At 40.9% G+C, this 19,775-nt stretch overlaps 1 protein-coding gene across 10 annotated transcripts in view; it reads left to right on the top strand.

Moving 5' to 3' along the window:
- Positions 1-3,986: 3,986 nt before the first annotated feature.
- The window catches only part of SSX2IP (SSX family member 2 interacting protein), a 63,488-nt gene continuing 47,699 nt past the window's right edge, over positions 3,987-19,775 (top strand). For 9 of the 10 annotated variants that reach the window (XM_049879641.1, XM_049879644.1, XM_049879637.1 and 6 more), the window contains exon 1: positions 3,987-4,136. The gene's annotated coding sequence lies outside the window, so the exon portion shown is untranslated. Of the gene's footprint in view, positions 4,363-19,775 lie in introns of all 10 variants that reach the window. The other variant, XM_049879638.1, reaches the window with a different exon arrangement.

Raw genomic sequence — 19,775 nt, 5'->3', positions numbered from 1 at the left:
CCAAAGACATAAGGGAAAGATTAGTCCAAATGATTGATGGACCACAAGTACCACAGGCTCCATCAGACTGAGTCCAGCACAACTAGGTGGTGCCTGGCTACCACCATTGACTGCTCTGACAGGGATCACAATAGAGGATCCTGGGGAGAGCTGCAGAAAAATGTAGAACAAAATTCTAACTCACACACACACACAAAAAGATCAGACTTACTGGTATGAGACTGAAGAAACCCTGAGAGCATGGCCCCCGGACACTCTTTTAGCTCAGCACTGAAGTCACTCCTGATGTTCACCCTTCAGCCAAAGATTAGACAGGCCCATAAAACAAAATGAGTCTAAAGGGACATAACAGCCCAGGGGCAAGGACTAGGAGGCAGGAGGGGACAGGAAAGCTAATAAGGGACCCAAGTTCGAGAAGGGGAGAGTGTTGAGATGCTGTGAGGTTGCTAACCAATGTCACATATGTGTACTAATTGTTTAATGAGAAGCTAGTTTGTCCTGTAAAACTTCATTTAAAGTACAATAAAAAAAAATAAAAATAATATAAAATTACTGTTATGGATTAAATTGTGTCCCCTCAAAAATACGTGTGGTAAATCCTAACCTCTATAAAAAAAAAACAAAAAACACCTCTATACCAGTGGTTATAATCCCATTTGAGAACTGGTTGTCTTTGTTACGTTAATGAGGCAGGATTAGTGTAGGGTATGTTTTGTGCCAATCTCTTAAAAACATAAAAGGATTAAGATCAAGGAAAGAGAGATGGGGGAAAAAGGGATGTCAAGCCACACGTAGATCACCCAGGAGCAGAAGTTCAAAGAGACAAAGACCTTCCTCCAGAGCCCAGAGAGACACAAAGGCTTCCCCTAGAGCTGGCATTCTGAATTCAGACTTCTAGCCTCCTAAATTGTGAGAAACTAAATTTCTGTTTGTTAAAGCCACCTATTTATGGTATTTGTTACAGGCACGCTACATAACTAAGAGTTACGTTGCACACTGTGATATGATGAGAATAGACTTTAGAGGAGCAAGGCTGGAAGTTTTCATGTGTTTTGAAAAAAACAACACTTCATAGCCACACCTTCCTACTTTTGCTAAAAGTGAGGAAAGCAGCAAAAGAAGGCATTTGTTTCTAGATTGTATCTTGCCCCTTTATCTTTCCTTACCACAGCAAAGTTCTATCAAGTCGAGTTTCTTTTAGTCCAAAGCGTCTTTTGACTATTTTCAGGCCACAGCAAAATTATTTCTTATCCTTTGGTATTATAATAAAATCCACTCTATCAGTCAGGATCTTCGTGGCTGCAAGTAACTGTATGACCCAAAGCGGCTTAAGCAATAGATCATTTACTCTCTCACATAATGAGCAGTCTGGAGGTATGCAGACAAGGGTACTTTATTCAGCCATCCAGTGATGTCTGGGGTCTTGGTTGCCTTTTGTTTTTCCTGTTTTCCTCTCATCCTTGCAGGATGCCTTCATAGCTCCAAACCTCCTGCTCAATGGAGACTAGGCAAGGCCAAGAACTAAGTGAAAGACTTCACTTTATGGCTCTCAGGGATAATACCCTTTTCCTGAATCTCCCCACCCTCACTTCTCACTCCCCATTATGTACTGACCACAACTGAGTCACATGCTCAGCTCCTAAACCTAAACCAAAAAAAATTTTTTTTCAAATAGAGAGAGACAAAGTATCAAGACAGGTTTAGATTAGTGGTTCTCAAAGCGTGGTTTAAGGAACCATGGGGGGTCCCCAAAACATTTTCAGGGAGTCTGTGAGGTCAAAACTAGTTTTCTTACAATACCAAAAAAAAAAAAAGTTGCCATGGAGTCGATTCCGACTCACGGCAACTTCCTGTGTGTTGGACTAGACCTGTGCTCCAGAAGGTTTTCAATGGCTCATTTTTTGGAAGTAGATCACGAGGCCTTTCTTCCCAGGTGCCCCTGGGTGGACTCAAACCATTAACCTTTTGGTTGGCAGCTGAGTATTTATGAATACACTAAGACATTATTTGCCGTTCTTATTCTCATTCTCTCCGGAGTGTACAGCAGAGTTTTCCAGAGGCTACCTGAAATAATGCCATGGAGTGCATGTGGGAGCAGATGAGAATCCAGATGCGTTCTATTTAGCCAGGCATTAAAGATATTTGCAAATATTTAAATACTACTCTCATTACTAATTTTTTTGGAAAAGTTATTTTTAATAAAATTTGCTATTTGTTAGTAAGTTTGTTACTCTCGTTATTTTAAATATTGTAAAATTTCTCAGTTGTAATTTCAGTAGCTATATCCCACATAAGCAAAAGTTCTTCGGAGGTCCTCAATAATTTTAAGGGATACTGAAACCAAAAGTTTGAGAACCCCTGGTTTATTCAGACAGATCTTCATCCCTAGGGCTGGGAGGAAGCTAATCTTTCTGGGGTTCACCTGAACTGCCCCAAACCTTCTTAAAATCTGACTCTGTTAGTGGGTAAGTCACAAAGCAGGTGTGTGTGTCAGATGCTGCTTATTGAATTAATAGATCTCAATTCTTCTAGCTAGGGAGATCTTGACTGAAGCCCCTGGGAGGTGAAATGGTCAAAATGAAACCTTAAGTGCTATTTCAAAGATGGGAAAGGGGTGGGTTCTTCTGGGGTGGACAGTTGAAATTGCAAAACTCTTCTTGGGAGCAGAGGTAACCCCTCCCTCCCATCAGTGCTCTAGGTTAAGGAGCAAGGTAATAATTTTCTCTCCGCTCGCCCTCCCCACAAGCTCTGTGTAAACCGTCCTTAAGAGTAATGAACTCTCCACCGGCTAATCTGCTATCATTCACAACGCTCAACATCATCTACCCTAGCTGCCTGATCGCTTAGGTCAAAGGCAAAGAGGATTTCTTTGGGCCTTGAAGTTGTCACCGAGGTGTGCTCGTCTCTTGCCTTGCCCTTTCCTCCAGGATTAGGGATATGCAGATACCCTCTTCTAGCCTCAGTTCTTTCGTGTTTCTTGTTCTTGTCTTATACTATTTTGGTTTCAAAGTGCTCTCAAGAGCCTCCTTAAAATACAAAACCTATTTTTTCCCCTCTAGATAAAAACCTTTTGGTTTCACTAAAAAAAAAAAAAATCCATAGAAGTGTATCTTTGTATTTTTTACTCAACCTCTTATGCCTGCGATTTCCCCATGTGATCTCTTCTTTCTCCTGCCTTTTTCCTTCCCTGGAGAATTTTAGGCTCCATCGACTCGACGGCAGTGGGTTTGGTTTTTTTTTATGGAACGGAGGAGGGGCCGACTCGACTCTGCCAACGAGCGCAGCAGTCATATATTTTCTTTGCACATATTTTGCTGAGTGGGTGGGACGTTTTGCATAAACTTCTAGTTCAAGAGTGCCATTTCTTACATTCTTCTCTTTGCGCGCTGTCTTCCGCTTTGGTCAATTTCTTGGGCCTAATTTTACACATAACTTTCTCGCTTTTAGGTTGTTTGCATCCATGATTCCCGACGCTTAAACCTTCCTTCCCTTGGGCCGGACCTAATTTTGGGTGCCGGCTGTTGTTTGGTTTAGTTTTTCACTTTTGCAAACTCACGTGGCGCTTCTGGAAGCTTGCATTTTTGCTTCTAGGATGGGTGCTGGGGTTCACTCGGGCTCCGAAAGCGTGCTTTCAAGCAGCCACGGCCTCTTCCCCCACAGAGCCCCTGGCCCCGAGCTGGGGGCGGGGAACAGGGACGGCCGGGTGAATCCCAGGGCGTAACAGGTGCCGCAGCCGCAGCTGCGCCCGCATCCTGCGCCGGCTCTAGGGATAAGGTTTTCTTTTTCTCTGGGTTTTTTTGGAGGTGGGGAGGAGACTCCGGAGGCCCCCACCGGACCAATGCAAGCCGCGGTTGTTCATCGCCTAGCAACTGGCGGAGCCAATGGGAGGCAGCTCGGCCTGCGGCGACGGCGGCAAGGGGGCGGGGTGGGAACCTTGCAAACCTGCCGAGGCCGGGAGGCGGCCGCGAGGGGCGGAGCGGAGCGGCCCAGGGGCGGGGAAGGCGGGAGCCCGAGGCGGAGGAGGGGCGCCAGCCCAAGGCGGTGCGTCCCGAGGCGGCTGTTCTGGCCCTCGGGGCTGTGGGAGCCGGCCTAGGACGCCGAGCGGCGACTCCCCGCCGCTCCCGGGGGCCGTGACGGTGAGCAGCCTATGGCCTCTGCTCCGCGGCGGGGATTGTGACGCGCCGGCCCGAAAAGGGGCGGGCGGCGCCGGCGGGGCGGGGGGCGGGCGGGTGCGGCGCGGAGGTGAGAGCCGGCACCTGGCTCGGCGCCCCGCGGCTCCGCGAGAGGCTCCGTGCGGCCGTTGGTGCCGTTGGAGGGTGCGAGTGAGCGTTGCCCAGCCGCGCCTGGCGGAGGAGGTGGGAGGTAGGTAGCGGCTCCCGCTGGTGATCGCAGCGCTGCGCTCTCAGGAGGGCTCCGGCCCGGGGCGCGGCCAGGGAGTCCAAAACCCTCTCCGAGATGGAAAAAGGGTGGCGCCTGGAGTGGGATGACGAACGGCGCGGAGACGTGGGGGGAGGAGGGGATGGTTGATTTGGGGCTACAGTGCCTGCTTACTAGAGGCTGTGGGCAATGCGGGGCTAGGGATTTGTTAATGGGAGCCGCAGTAGGCAGTCGTTAAAGTGAGTTACTGGATGGTCCGTGGCTATTGCAGGGGAAGAGAACCCCGAACCCTGATAATGGTCTACTTAAAAGTCTGGGGGAAGAACTTACATCATCTGTCTGCAGGCATGGGGGAAAACATTTTGATGTAGAATTTTGTAGTAAAGTACAGTAAACCGGATTGTAAGCTCTCTGCACCTTTTTGAGCCTAGCTTATCGCTCGGTTATGCAAGTCACTTGGGCCCAAGAAATGGAATCTGCTACATGATTTTGTCTCAGTGTGTGTAATAAGGGCATCTTTAGATTACTACGTTTTAAGGATTGTGAATGCTAAGGTGTAATTTCTAAGAGTGATAATACAGTTCTTGTTAAATCTGGGAAAATTGAGGTTTCCCTTTTTTGGACCCCATAACGGGTTCAGGATGAGAAGAATCGTTCCTCAAAGGGTGGTTTAGAAGTGCAAGGGTGGGGGCTTCCCAAACAATTTCGATTAGGGTCTAGGCCTGGAGTTGGCCGTGAATGATGCATGCAGTGGAGCCCTTCATGGTTCAAGAGGGATTGGTATACTGTTGAGATAGATAGAAGAAAATTTTGGCAGCTTTATAATTTGATTCCGATCTGGAAAGGAAGGTATGACTTGACACATTTAGGAAACTGAATAAAATTTGAGAAGAATTAGAGATCTGGAGAGAAAAAAAACAAATGCCTTTAGAGTTTGCTTACCAAAACCAAAAACCAATCCGGCTGCCGTTGAGTCAGTTCTGACTCATAGTGACCCTATAGAGTTAGCTTAGGCCAACCCAAACCCATCAAACCCGCTGCTGTCAGTGGATTCCAACTCACAGCTACCCTATAGGACGGAGTAGAGCTGCCCCATAGGGTTTCCAAGGCTGTAAATCTTTGGAGAAGCAGACTGCCGCATCTTTCTACCATGGAGCAGCTGGTGGATTGAAACCACTGACCTTTTGGTTAGCAGTGGAGTGCTTTAACCACTGTGCCACCAGGGCTGCAGAAGAAGTTAAGAGGTAGATTTATGAACTTGGATTCAGCCAACAAAACAGTCCATCAAATCTCTTGTGCTAGAGCAGACATAATGTACATCCTAGGAAGCTTAGGTTATTCATTCAAACTAAAATAAGAAAAGCTGGTAACTAATTTGACACTCTTCTTCCTGTTGTCTATAAGTTTCTCAAACAAAATAGTTCTTTGAGAAGAAAGTTAGAAACTGGTAGTTAAAATGAAGGCTCTTCAGTGACTTGCTGGGCATCTTGAGCCAAGTCATTTTATACCCTTCCTTCCCTTTTCTTTCCCCATCTGTACAATGAAGATAATAAAACCTGGGATTAAGTAACATGAGTAAAGCTGCTTGAAGGTAACTGCAGAGACTTAGATATTCCGGGACGAACTATGAAGATCTCTTTGTAACACGGTTGCACCTTGTGACAAGACTTGTTAAAGCACGTTATGTTCCAAACATGCTGAGGGTGTATATTAGAAAAATAGAATGTTAACTGTTCAGGTGATTTGCCAAAGGCCTCAAGGCCAGCACAAAGTCAGGATTATATACTGCGCCTTCCTAAAACCTGACAGAGCCTGCTCTTTGGCCAAAACTAGTATGACATGGGTTTTATAAAAGTAGAGAGTTGAGTACCTTCTATGTAGTATGCATCTAGGGGTAAAAGGATGAAAAAGACATTGTCCCAGAATAGCGTGGTTGGAATTCATTTCACATACTTAAAGTGGAGCAGTTCCAAAGCTTTTTGTGATTTTTTTCTGTATCTTTCACAATAGTTGTAAATTTGCCTATAAACCCGTTGCGGTCGAGTCGATTACAACTCGTAGCGAGCCCATAGGACAGAGCAGAACTGCTCCATAGAGTTTCCACGGAGCGCCTTGTGGATTCGAACTGCCGACCTTTTGGTTAGCAGCCGTAGTTCTTAACCACTACACCACCAGGGTTTCCACTGTGCCAGTAGGGTTTCCAAAATATTGGTTAGATTGTTTGCTCGTGGCACAAAAAGTTTTTTATACTCTTTGAATATGTTCTGTGGCTTTGGAGATCATGATTTGCTGGTAATGAAGGTGCAAGTTACCTTGAATTCAGGAACTTATGGAATAAGATAGAATTTAGAGAAGTGAACCATTCATTACAGCTAATGGAAAACAATCTAAAATTTTATTTTGATAGTGGGCCAGTATTACTATTTTATATAATACCAGATTTATTAAATTACACTTTACTGAGTTATTCTCAGTGAACATTTGCTGAACATGTAATTAAGCTGCTGCTTGCTAGATCTGAGGATAAAAAGATGAATGTTATCTTGTAAATTTAGGAAATTTACAGCATAATAAGGGAGAGAGCAAACATGAAAAATAGTTCAAATTCTCTTTCTTTTTCTAAAGCCTTCCCATATGGCATCCATGTCTTGACAGGGAGGAGGGGGAGTTCTTAGAGCATTTACAGTTGGAGCATTACAGGTGGTTTGGTGGTAGAGTTGGAGCAGAGTTCGATGGGCTAGTGATAAGGTTGGAGAACAGGACTGTGAACTTTGACTGGGAAGTGATAGGGAACCGTGGAAAGGTTTTATTCGGGGGAATAATAATTGATTTTTATTTTAGGTAGGAGTCTCTGGGTAGTGCAAATGATTTGCACTCGGTTACCAACTGAAAGGTTGGCAAGATGAATCCACCCAGAGGCACCCTGTAGGAAAGGCCTGGCAGTCTACTTCCAAAAGTTCATAGCTATTGAAAACCCTATGGAGCACAGTTCTCCTCTGACACTTAGAGGATTGTCATGAGTTGGAGCCAGCTGGGTGGCAATGGGTTTGTTGATAGTTTTTCTAGTTTTACTTTAGGTGAATATTTCCATCAAAATTAGTAATTGAGTGATCCAAAAGAGCCCCGAATGTAGAGAATCCAAGTAATATCTGAGAGACAGCAGCCCTACACAGGAATTAAAGACTTAAATATTTTATTGTAGCCCCCACAGATTTCGGGAGAGCAGAAATAATTATTCATATGACAAACTTTATTGAGTATCTTCTACTTTTAAAACTGAAGGAGGAGCCATAAGCTACAGCTCCATTTTCAAGCAACCTGCAATTCAGTAGGAGAAATAACACAGTTATAATGCAACGCAGAATCTTAAGTATCATTGAATGCATAAAAATGTCAAACTCTTAACAATGTAGAATTCTGAGATGAGAGAAGACATAAAATGTCTTTCAAATAAGTTCTTAAATAGAAATTAAGCTTGCAACCAGTTAAACAGAACATACTTGACTATAATAATAATCTACAGTTTTCCTCCATTAACTCTTGCTTCAAACATTTCCCTCCCTCCCTCTTATTCTCTGGAGTAAAGTTTTGGATCTGACACCCATAGGGCAAGTTACCTATGTGTGCCTTAGTCGTTTCATTTGTAAATTGTTGCTGTGTGCCTATGAGATGATTCCGATTCATAGCAACCCCAATGTGACAGAGAAGAAGTGCCCCATAGGGTTTCCTTGACTGTAATTTTACGGAAGCAGATAGCCAAGTTTTTCTCTCACAGAGTCACTGGGTGGGTTCAAACTGCCAGCCTTTCAGTTAGCAGCTGAGTGCGTAACTGTTGCACCACCAGGGCTCTTTTGTAAATTAGGGGTGATAACACCTACTTCATAGGATTGCAGTGATTAAATGAGAAGATATGTACCCAGAACAGTGCCTGGAAAAATAGTTCCGTTTATTGAGTACTTATTATTATTTCTATTTGATATAAAAATGCTGTAACTGAAAGAACTGATATACAGTTTTTTTTAATCACTGGCAGATCCATCCATGTGCATCTAATAAACTTACATTCAGAGACACTACCTACATTGTTAGACGAAGCTTGGAGAACAAGTGATCTTTGTTTATTAAAAAAAAAAATTTTTTTTTTTTTTTTATCTTCTGTTATTTGCTGGTCACCTTTCTGCCATCTGATTTTCATTTTTACCCCTCAGCTTTGTCAGTAAAGTCACTACTCATCAAATCGAACATGTATCTATCCAAATTGACTGTTCTGCGGCATTTGCTGCTGTTCATCACCTCCTCTTTAAAGTTTTGTTTTTTCTAGGGCCCCTCACCCCCACCTGTTTCTGTCTTCAGCTTCTCCATTTTGGTCTCCTTTGTTTACCTGTTACATGTTGATGCTCTCCAGAGCTCTTTCTGGGATTTTTTTCCTATATGAATTCAACTACTATGTGTACACTGATGACTCCTAAATCTGCCCTGATGGCTTTTGATCTCCAGGCCCTAGAGTTTATTCCCATTTGTCTCATAAAGGCACTTCTGAACCAAGTAAGTTCTACACTGAGTTCATTATCACCACACACTTAGCCAAATCCAGCTTTATTAACCTTACTCCTCTGCTCTCTTTGTCTAAATGATGACACTATTATCTATCTAGTACCAGAGACAGGTTTTGATGTAAAAGACTAAATGCCTACCTTATGTATACTAGTCACCTTGTCTGTCAGTCCCACTTCTGAAATATTTCTCATCTGCCCTTCACGATCCTAGTTGTCACTGCCTAAGTTAGCCAGCCCCTGACCGTTAATTACCTAGTTTGCTATATCTTTCTTGAAGCATTTTTTTCAGATTATAAAAGTAATATATGCTTTTTGTACAAAAAATACTGGGAAATAAAAAGCAAAAATAATTTTTAAGAAATCACTTGGTATAATTCCTGTCATACAGCGAGCACTGAAAAAATATACGTGCCAGGGCTATTGAAAATGGAGCTTATCTTGGAAACATTGTTTGGAGGAAATTGTTAGAAGAATATTGTTTAAAAGAATTTTAGCACCCAATAAGATTTTAAAATCATATATATAGTCCAGTGAGTGGCCAGTACAGATATCTATAATCCAGGATTGGTACCAGCTGATATTGGTGTTAAACAAACCAAACCAAACCCATTGCCGTCGAGTTGATTCCAACTCATAGCGACCCTGTAGGAAGAGTAAAACTGACCTATAGGGTATCCAAGGAGCAGCTGGGGGATTTGAACTGCTGACCTTTTGGTTAGCAGCCAAGCTCTAACCACTGTACCACCAAGGCTCCGATGTTGGTGTTAGGTACCAAAAAGATTTTTACCTGAGGGTCAGTAGTCTAGGTTATGAAGCTGAGTCTTGAGTTTGTCTGGTTTTGGGCAAATAATCATAATCAGGATGTCCATGCTTTTCTAGCTAAAAGATGGCACTCTCAACAGTATTCTTGCTATTCTGTACCCAAGTTTAGGAATATCATTCCATGTAGAATCTAGAATGTAAAAGCAAGAAGTAGTCTCAGAAATCGTCAAGAAGTGCGGTTATCAATAAATATAGCCATTATCATTCTTTTTATTTTATATTGAGGAAATGGGCTTAGAATTTACATCATTTGCTCAGAGTACTTGTCAAGAGGAGGCCAGGGGCTTTGAGGCTTTGGAATCATAAATAGCTGATCTTTATTCTTAGCTTACAGGTTAAATTGCTGGGTTTTTATTTCTACCTTCCAGGTTTGTAACTGTAGGCAAGTTAACCTTTGTGAGCCTCATTTTCTTGCATCCACAATATAGTGTTATATCTACTCCCTCCTAAGGCCATTAAATTAAAAAAGGCCATTGGTAAGGATTAAATGATAACAGCTTTTCTCCTGCAGAGCGACCAGGTGAGTTACAACGGCCATCCCTTCAGTTAGTAGCCAAGTGCTTAACTTTGGTGCCACCAGGGTGCCGTAATATAAAGCTAGGACCTTGACAGCAACCTCTGTATAACCGTATTGGTCTCTGCATCCCATTCCACTTCCCTTACCTTGAGGTAACTGTTTACTGAAACTTGTATTCATTTCCTTGCTGTCTTTTTTGGGGGAACTAGATAGATAATAGTGTCATTTAGATAAAGAGAGCAGAGGAATAAGGTTAATAAAGCTGGTTGTGGTTAAGTGTGATGATAATGAGTTCAGTGTAGAGCTTACTGAAAGGATCTTACTGCATCTTTAAGTTTTCCATACCTACAATTAAAAACTGTACATTACCTGCTCTGTCTTCCAGGATTTAACCTTTTTCATTTATAATGCTGAGATTCATCCACTTAATACTATATTACTGAGATTTCATCCATATTGTGTCACTGAAGTTTTCTGATTGCTGCATAATATTCCGTTTTGTGAATATGCGACAGTTTACCTATTCTGTTGATGAGTGTTTGGGTTGCTTGTGCTAATTTTCTTGTTCTTGTGCTAATTTTCTGTTGGGAAGAGTGCTTGTGTTTGTATACGCATCTCCTGATGTACATACTTAAGAGTTACTCTTGAGTTTATATCTAAGAGTGGACTTGGCTGAGTTGTAGAATATATGAATAGGATATAAGTATAAATGTTCAGCTGCCCTAAACCAAACCCGTTGGCATCAAGCTGATTCTGAATCATAGCGACCTTATAGGACAGAGTAGACCTGCCCTATAAGGTTTCCAAGGAACGACTGGGGGATTCGAACTGCCCACCTTCTGGTTACCAGCCAAGCTGTTAACCACTGTGCTACCAGGGCTCCTCAACTGCCATACTGCTTGTTTTTTTCAAAAGTTCCCCTCCAAGGTTTAGTAAGTTTGCTTAGCCATGCATTCCCTAGGACTATTTATTTTGTTTGATTTCCATTTTTCAACATTTATTTACTACTTGGTAACACTTCTGCATTATTCTTGGAATTCATGTGTGTTCAGTTGGTAACAGTGTCTCTCCCCTCGTGTATTCCCTCCTCTATCACAATAAAGGCAGTAGGGTGGCATGGTTAAACATGCCGGACTACCAGGCTTTGCATCTTGGCTTTGTCACATTCTGACTGTGTGACCTTGGGCAAGAAAACTCTCTTGGGCCTCGGTTTCGTCATATATCATAGGGGAAAAACAATTGTTTTATTTAGTTGCTGAGAGATTGAAAGAGTTACTATATCTAAAGTGCTTAAAATTGTTCCAAGTAAAAGGTATATGCTTACCTTTGTTTTTATTCTATTCTATTAAAATTTGATAGTCTCATTTGCTGAGCATTTGGTTGAAGACTGTGCATATTCTGCTATAAAAATGGGAAGAAATAAATTTGATATACAGAGCTGTACTCAGTTCTGTATTAGGTCCCATGAGAAATGTACATATCGTAGGTAATAGAACTGAAAAATCTTTAAAGGTCACTTAGTTTGACCTCCTAATTTTACACATGTATAAACTGAAACCTGAAAAAATTATCATTGGTTCAAAGTCATTCAGTAAATGATGGACTAGTTCTGAGACCCATAGCGCCAGCTCTCAATCTGGTGTTCTTCCAATACCCTGTGCAGCTCCTCTGACATGACGGTGGCCTGAAAAAACTAACAGTGTAATTGGAGAATCAAGACCAAAACAGATGACAACATTAGCCGTAAAAAGTCAATGTATAGTCAAATATTAGATGGTGTGGCATAGACTCTAAGTACATGCCTTATATAACTTCATGAGCTGTGGCCTGGAATCAGAGAAATGTACCTTATTAGTTGCTTGATTCATAGAAGGTTAATATAATATAGTAAGGACGTTCTTTTTTAAAAATATTTTTTTCTTATGTATTTTTCAACATTTTATTGTGGTTCGGATGAAAGTTTACAAAGCAAATTAGCTTCCCCTTCAACAATTTATGCACATTTTGTTTTGTGACATTAGTTGCAGTCTCCTCAGTGTGACAGCACTCTACCCATTTCCTCCCTGGGTTCCCCATTTCCATTTGCCCATCTTTTCTGCCTCTTCCTGTACTTGGAAATTTGTTTCGAGGCAAATGTTGCCGTTTTGGTCTCATGGTTGATTGTTCTGAGGAGCACATCCCTCATGGGTGTTATTATTTACTGTATAGGCCTGTCTGTTGTTTGGCTGAAAGGTGATTGCCATTAGTGGGCTCAGTTCCAGGTTTGAAGGGTGTCTAAGGTTCCACTAGTGTCTATCAGACATAGTAAGTCTGGTCTTTTTTATGATTTGAATTTTGTTCTAAATTTTTTTCCCACTCTGCCAGGACCTTCTGTTGTGATCCCGATCAGAGTAGTAGGTAGTGGTAGCCAGGCACCATTTAGTTCTTCTGGTCTCAGGCTAGTGGAGGTTGTGGTTCACGTGGCCCATTAGCCCTTTGAACTAATTGCTTCCTTGAGTCTTTGATTTTCTTCACTCTTTGCTCCAGAAGGGAAGAGACCAATAGTTGTATATAGATGGCCACTTGCAAGCTTTTAGGACCCAGGTTGCTACTCCCCAAAGTAGGATGTAGAACGTTGTCTTTATGGACTGTGTTATGCAGTTGATTTAGATGTCCCTTGAGATTATGATCCTAAGCCCTCAAGCCCAGTGATTCGGTCCCTCAGAGGGTTTGGTTGTAGCTAAGGAGTATTCATAACTTTGCCCAGCTGTGTGCTCTACTATATATACATGGGTGTATTTGCAGCCCGTACAAATACGTATGTAGCTATATCCCCTGCCAACCCTATGTATACCCCCATAAGCCATCCCATGTCTGTTCAGCTTACATATCTACCTACCTGTGTATCCACTTGTAAATTATTATTACTGTTATTGCAGGGTTGTGTAAATAATAATATTTGCTGTTGTTGCCTTTTACTCTTGCGTAGCCCCAAGTGTCTTCCTTTACCTTGGTCATGTTGTGCTGACATTCCTCTTACTGTCTATTGCCTTTCCCTTCACCCAAATTAATACGTGTCCACTGTCTAGTTAGTGATTTTCCTACCCTCCTCCTCTCATCTCTGGTAACCATCAGAGAATGTTTCTTTCTGTGTGTAAACCTTTTCTTAACTTTTTATAATAGTGGTATCGTACAGTGTTTGTCCTTTTTGTGATTGACTTATTTCACTCAGCATATAAAACAATCTTAATAGTTACAAATAAAAGTGATTCTTCTTTCTTCTTAGTTCCTACCGAGTCTGGATTGTTAATTGAGCCAGAGGGAGAGTCCCCATTTGCTAGGTCTGCCAATAGTCTGTCTTTGCTTTTCACAACAGTGAGGGGAAAAGTCTGTCTTCTGTATTTCTGATCCCAGATGGACTAGATTCCCATAGACATTCCCACAGATGAGCTCTGATATGTAGGGCATTGGTATGAAGACTGAGGAGCCCTGGGCACAGTGGTTAAAGCGATCAGCTGCTAACCGAAAGGTTGATGGTTCGAAACCACCAGCGGCCCTGTGGGAGAAAGATGCGGCAGTCTGCTTCTCTAGAGATTGACAGCCTTGGACGCCCTTTGGGGTCGCTATGCGTCAGAATCGACTTGGGTTTGGTTTTGATATTGAAATAGTTGTTAAGACTGGCCCTATCTTACATGGGTTAGGTATGAGAAGTATAATTGATTGGTGGAAAAAGTTTGTCATTTGTCCAAGTTGAGGTTTCATTGTAGGGTGGGGGAACCACTGTCTGGGATTGAGATAAAAAGTGCTTTCACACACATCTCATTTACCTTTTCGTAAATCCATTGCTTCTAAATATTTTACAAGAGAATGCATGCTCCTAAAACATTCAAGCTATATAGAGGTGTGTGTATTATGCAAGAAGTGAAAGCCCTGATCTTCCATCCCTCCCTATCCCCAGTCATCTCATTCCCCAGGGATGTCATTGGCAAGAGTTTGTAACTTTTCCAGACCTTTCTTCTAAATGTATATAGTTTTATTTAACAACAACAGCAACAAAAAATGATGATCATACCATTCTTACTAATTGGTGACATGTTTTTTAACGTATACATGCAGATATACTTCTTGCTTTAATAAGTCCAGAGTCGCTCTTCTGGCTATACCAGGTGTATTGGTTTTTAACTGTTTCCTTATTGATGAATATTTACGTTGTTTTCAGTTTCTTGCCATTACAAATAATGCTGCAATCTACAGTGTCCTTTTATGTTATGCTTGGTCATGTGTATGATGGAATGTGTGATAATGGATGTTTAGAAGTTTAACTGATTAGAGGAAAAATTTAAGCATTTCAAATTTTTGTATAGTGCTAAATTGCCCTCCAAAACTACAAACTACTGACCTCCAGTAAAGTTCTGTTTCCTTTACGTAATCGATTACCTAAGTAACTCTAGCATGTTTGTATATTTTCCAACCAGTTTTTGTCCAGCAGGGCTGCTTGCCTTGGTACATTAAGGTATTGTAAATTAATTGGTTAATCTAGAAATATATATTTTGTATTTTTCATCACTCATGCCATTTTACCATTAGTTCTGGTGTTTGAGAGTGTTGCTATTCACTCCCATTGCCTCTGCTGATGAGCATAATTGTCTTTTAAAAACATGGATTTCTTTTCTGAATATATGGAAAACATATTCACTATAGAAAATTTAGGTGACCCAAAAAAAAAAAAAAAAAAAAAAGTAATTACTACCCGTAATATCTTTTTCTTTTTTGGGAGGAGGAGGTTGAAAGAACATAAAGAAAGGAGTGAAAGTCCTGCCCCTGCCTCCTCTTCCTATTCCCAGGTTGGTCTTTCCTTCAGAGTTTTTCTGTTTTTTATACAAACTTCTGTCTTTATAGAGCAGAATTTTACCTATATGTAGGTGTATACTCACATTAGTTTTTCTTTTTTAAAACCAAATGACATCATGTTAGACAATTACTCTGTGACTTTTTGTTTCTAAATAAAATGGTATGGAAATCTTTCCTAGACAGTGAAACAGTAACAGTAGCCAGCATTTGTTGAGCGTTTACTGTGTACCCAAGACCCTGTTTTAAGCGCTTTACATGCATAAACGTGTTTAAACATATAATAATCCTACATTTCCCTTTTACAGATAAGAAAAATGAGGTACAGAGAAGATTTACGTTCAGGGTCACTTAGTTTGTAGGTGATGGAGCTGGGGTTTGAACCCAGGTACTCAGACCTTGGATTGTGTGCTTCTAACCATTATACCATACTGTTTTTCATACTGCAGCAGCAATTGGTTCAAGAATATATGAGGAATTTGCAGAATCCTGGAGACTTAAAGCACAGCATGTAGCACCGAGTTACTAAGAAGGTAGCTTTCTAATGGCAAGCTTTGACCAGGAGCTTTACTGAGATTTGTATTCCTCAACCCAAAGAGATGCAGATGAAATATTTTACTATAATTTGTATCTTCACACTATTTTATGAGTCTTTGTCCAACTGGGAGATAGAATTAAAAATCCTGTCTTTATAGGAGTGGTGGTAGGAGATACTGTTTGCTAAGACTCTTCGTCCACTGACGCAGAGACGTGTGACGGTTAAGAGAATAGGCTCTGACCTCGTAGACATATACAGAACACTCCACCCAACGGCAACCAAGTATACTTTCTTTTCGAGTGCACATGGAACATTCTCTAGAATAGACCACACATTAGGTCATAAAGCAAGCCTTAGCAGAATCCAAAACATCGAAATATTACAAAGCATCTTCTCTGACCATAAGGCCATAAAAGTGGAAATCAGTAACAGAAAAAGCAGGGAAAAGAAATCAAACACTTGGAAACTGAACAATACCCTGCTCAAAAAAGACTGGATTATAGAAGACATTAAGGATGGAATAAAGAAATTCAGAGAATCCAATGAGAAAGAAAACACTTCCTATCAGAACCTTTGGGACACAGCAAAAGCAGTGCTTAGAGGCCAATTTATATCAATCAGTGCACACATCCAAAAAGAAGAAAGGGCCAAAATCAAAGAATTATCCTTACAACTTGAACAAATAGAAAGAGAGCAACACAGGAAACCCATAGGCACCAGAAGAAAACAAATAATAAAAATTAGAGCTGAACTAAATGAAAAAGAAAACAGAAAAACAATTGAAAGAATTAACAAGACCAAAAGCTGGCTTTTTGAAAAAATCAACAAAATTGATAAACTACTGGCCAAACTGACAAAAGAAAAACAGGAGAGGAAGCAAATAACCCGAATAAGAAATGAGAGGGGTGATATTACAACAGACCCAACTGAAATTAAAAGAATCATATCAGATTACTATGAAAAACTATACTCAAGCAAATTTGAAAACCTAAAAGAAATGGATGAATTCCTAGAAACACACTACCTACCTAAACTAACACAAACAGAGGTAGAACAACTAAGTAGACCCATAACAAAAGAAGAGATTGAAAAGGTAATCAAAAAACTCCCAACAAAAAAAAAAGCCCTGGTCCGGATGGCTTCACTGCAGAGTTCTACAAAACTTTCAGAGAAGAGTTAACACCACTGTGACTAAAGTTATTTCAGAGCATAGAAAAGGATGAAATACTACCACACTCATTCTATGAAGCCACCATATCCCTGATACCAAAACCAGGTAAAGACACCACAAGAAAAGAAAACTATAGACCTATATGCCTCATGAATGTAGATGCAAAAATCCTCAACAAAATTCTAGCCAATAGAATTCAGCAACATATGAAAAAAATAATTCACCATGACCAAGTGGGATTCATACCAGTTATGCAGGGGTGGTTCCACGTTAGAAAAACAATTAATGTAATCCACCACATAAATAAAACAAAAGACAAGAATCACATGATTTTATCGATGCAGAAAAGGCATTTGACAATGTTCAACACTCATTCAGGATAAAAGCTCTCAGCAAAATAGGAATAGAAGGAAAATTCCTCAGCGTAATAAAGGGCATTTATACAAAGCCAACAGCCAACATCACCCTAAATGGAGAGAGCCTGAAAACATTCCCATTGTGATTGGGAACCAGACAAGGATGCCCTTTATCACCACTCTTATTCAGCATTGTTCTGGAAGTCCTAGCTAGAGCAGTTAGGCTAGATAAAGAAATAAAGGGCATCCAGATCGGCAAGGAAGAAGTAAAAGTATCTCTATTTGCAGATGACATGATCTTATACACAGAAAACCCTAAGGAATTCTCCAGAAAACTACTGAAACTAATAGAGGAGTTGAGCAGAGTATTGGGATACAAGATATACAAAAATCAGTTGGATTCCTCTACACCAACAAAAAGGACATCGAAGAGGAAATCACCAAATCGATTGCATTTACAGTAGCCCCCAAGAAGGTAAAATACTTAGGAATAAATCTTACCAGAGATGTAAAAGACATACAAAGAAAACTACAGTACACTTATGCAAGAAACCAAAAGAGACTTACATAAGTGGAAGAACATACCTTGCTCATGGATAGGAAGATTTAACATTATAAAAATGTCTATTCTACCAAAAGCGATCTATATATTTAATGCAATTCCAATCCAAATCCCAAGGACATTCTTTAATGAGATGGAGAAACAAATCACCAATTTCATGTGGAAGGGAAAGAGGCCCTGGATAAATAAGGCATTACTGAAAAAGAAGAACAAAGTGGGAGGCCTTACTTTACCTGATTTTAGAACCATTTATACCACCACAGTAGTCAAAACAGCCTGGTACTGGTACAACAACAGATACATGGACCAATGGAACCGAATTGAGAATCCAGACATAAATCCATCCACATATGAGCAGTTGATATTTGACAAAGGCCCCAAAACAGTTAAATGGGGAAAAGACAGCCTTTTTAACAAATGGTGCTGGCATAACTGGATATCCATCTGCAAAAAAAAGAAACAAGACCCATACCTCACTCCATGCACAAAAACTAGCTCAAAATGGATCAAAGACCTAAATATAAAATCTAAAATAATAAAGATCGTGGAAGAAAAAATAGGGACAATGTTAGGAGCCCTAATACATGGCATATACAGTATACAAAACATTACTAACAATGCAGAAGAAAAACTAGATAACTGGGAGCTCCTAAAAATCAAATACCTATGCTCATCCAAAGACTTTGCCAAAAGAGTAAAAAGACTACCTACAGACTGGGAAAAAGTTTTTAGCTATGACATTTCTAATCGGCGCCTGATCCCTAAAATCTATATGATACTGCAGAAACTCAGTATCATAACCCAATTAAAAAATGGGCAAAACATATGAATAGACACTGCACTAAAGAAGACATTCAGGTAGCTAACAGATATATGAGGAAATGTTCATCATCATTAGCCATTAGAGAAATGCAGATCAAAACTACAATGAGATTTCATCTCACTCCAACAAGGCTGGCATTAATCCAAAAAACACAAAATAATAAATGTTGGAGAGGCTGTGGAGAGACTGGAACACTTCTACACTGCTGGTGGGAATGTCAAATGGTACAACCACTTTGGAAATAGATTTGGCGCTTCCTTAAAAAGCTAGAAATAGAACTACCATATGATCCAGGAATCCCACACCTTGGAATATATCCTAGAGAAATAAGAGCCTTTACACGAACAGATACATGCACATCCATGTTTACTGCAGTACTGTTTACAATAGCAAACAGATGGAAGCAACCAAGGTGCCCATCAGTGGATGAGTGGATAAATAAATTATGGTATATTCACACAATGGAATACTATGCATTGATAAAGAACAGTGAGGAATCTGTGAAACATTTCATAACATGGAGGAACCTGGAAGGTGTTATGCTGAGTGAAATTAGTCAGTTGCAAAAGGACAAATATTGTATAAGACCACTATTATAAGAACTTGAGAAATAGTTTAAACTGAGAAGAAAACATTCTTTTGTGGTTACGGGAGAGGGGGTTGGAGGGGGCACTCCCTAATTAGATAGTAGATAAGAACTACTTTAGGTGAAGGGAAAGACAGCACACAGTACAGGGGAGGTCAGCACAATTGGACTAAACCAAAAGCAAAGACGTTTCCTGAATAAACTACTTCGAAGGTCAGCGTAGCAGGGGCAGGGATCTGGGGACCATGGCTTCAGGGAACATCTAAGTCAACTGGCATAATAAAATCTATTAAGAAAACATTCTGCATCCCACTTTGAAGAGTGGCGTCTGGGGTCTTAAATGCTAGCAAGCAGCCACCTAAGGTGCATCAATAGGTCTCAACCCACCTGGATCAAAGGAGAATGAAGAACACCAAGGACACAGGGTGATTACGAGCCCAAGAGACAGAAAGGGCCACATGAACCAGAGACTACATCATCCTGAGACAAGAAGAACTAGATGGTGCCCAGATACAACCAATGACTGCCCTGACATGGAAAACAAGAAGGAACCCCTGATGGAGCAAGAGAGTAGTGGGATGCAGACCCCAAATTCTCATAAGACCCAGACTTAATGGTCTGACTGAGACTAGAAGGACCC

This window comes from Elephas maximus, chromosome 3, assembly GCF_024166365.1.
Source record: "Elephas maximus indicus isolate mEleMax1 chromosome 3, mEleMax1 primary haplotype, whole genome shotgun sequence".
NCBI classification, from domain to species: domain Eukaryota; kingdom Metazoa; phylum Chordata; class Mammalia; order Proboscidea; family Elephantidae; genus Elephas; species Elephas maximus.
This window is presented reverse-complemented; position numbering and strand designations above follow the sequence as displayed.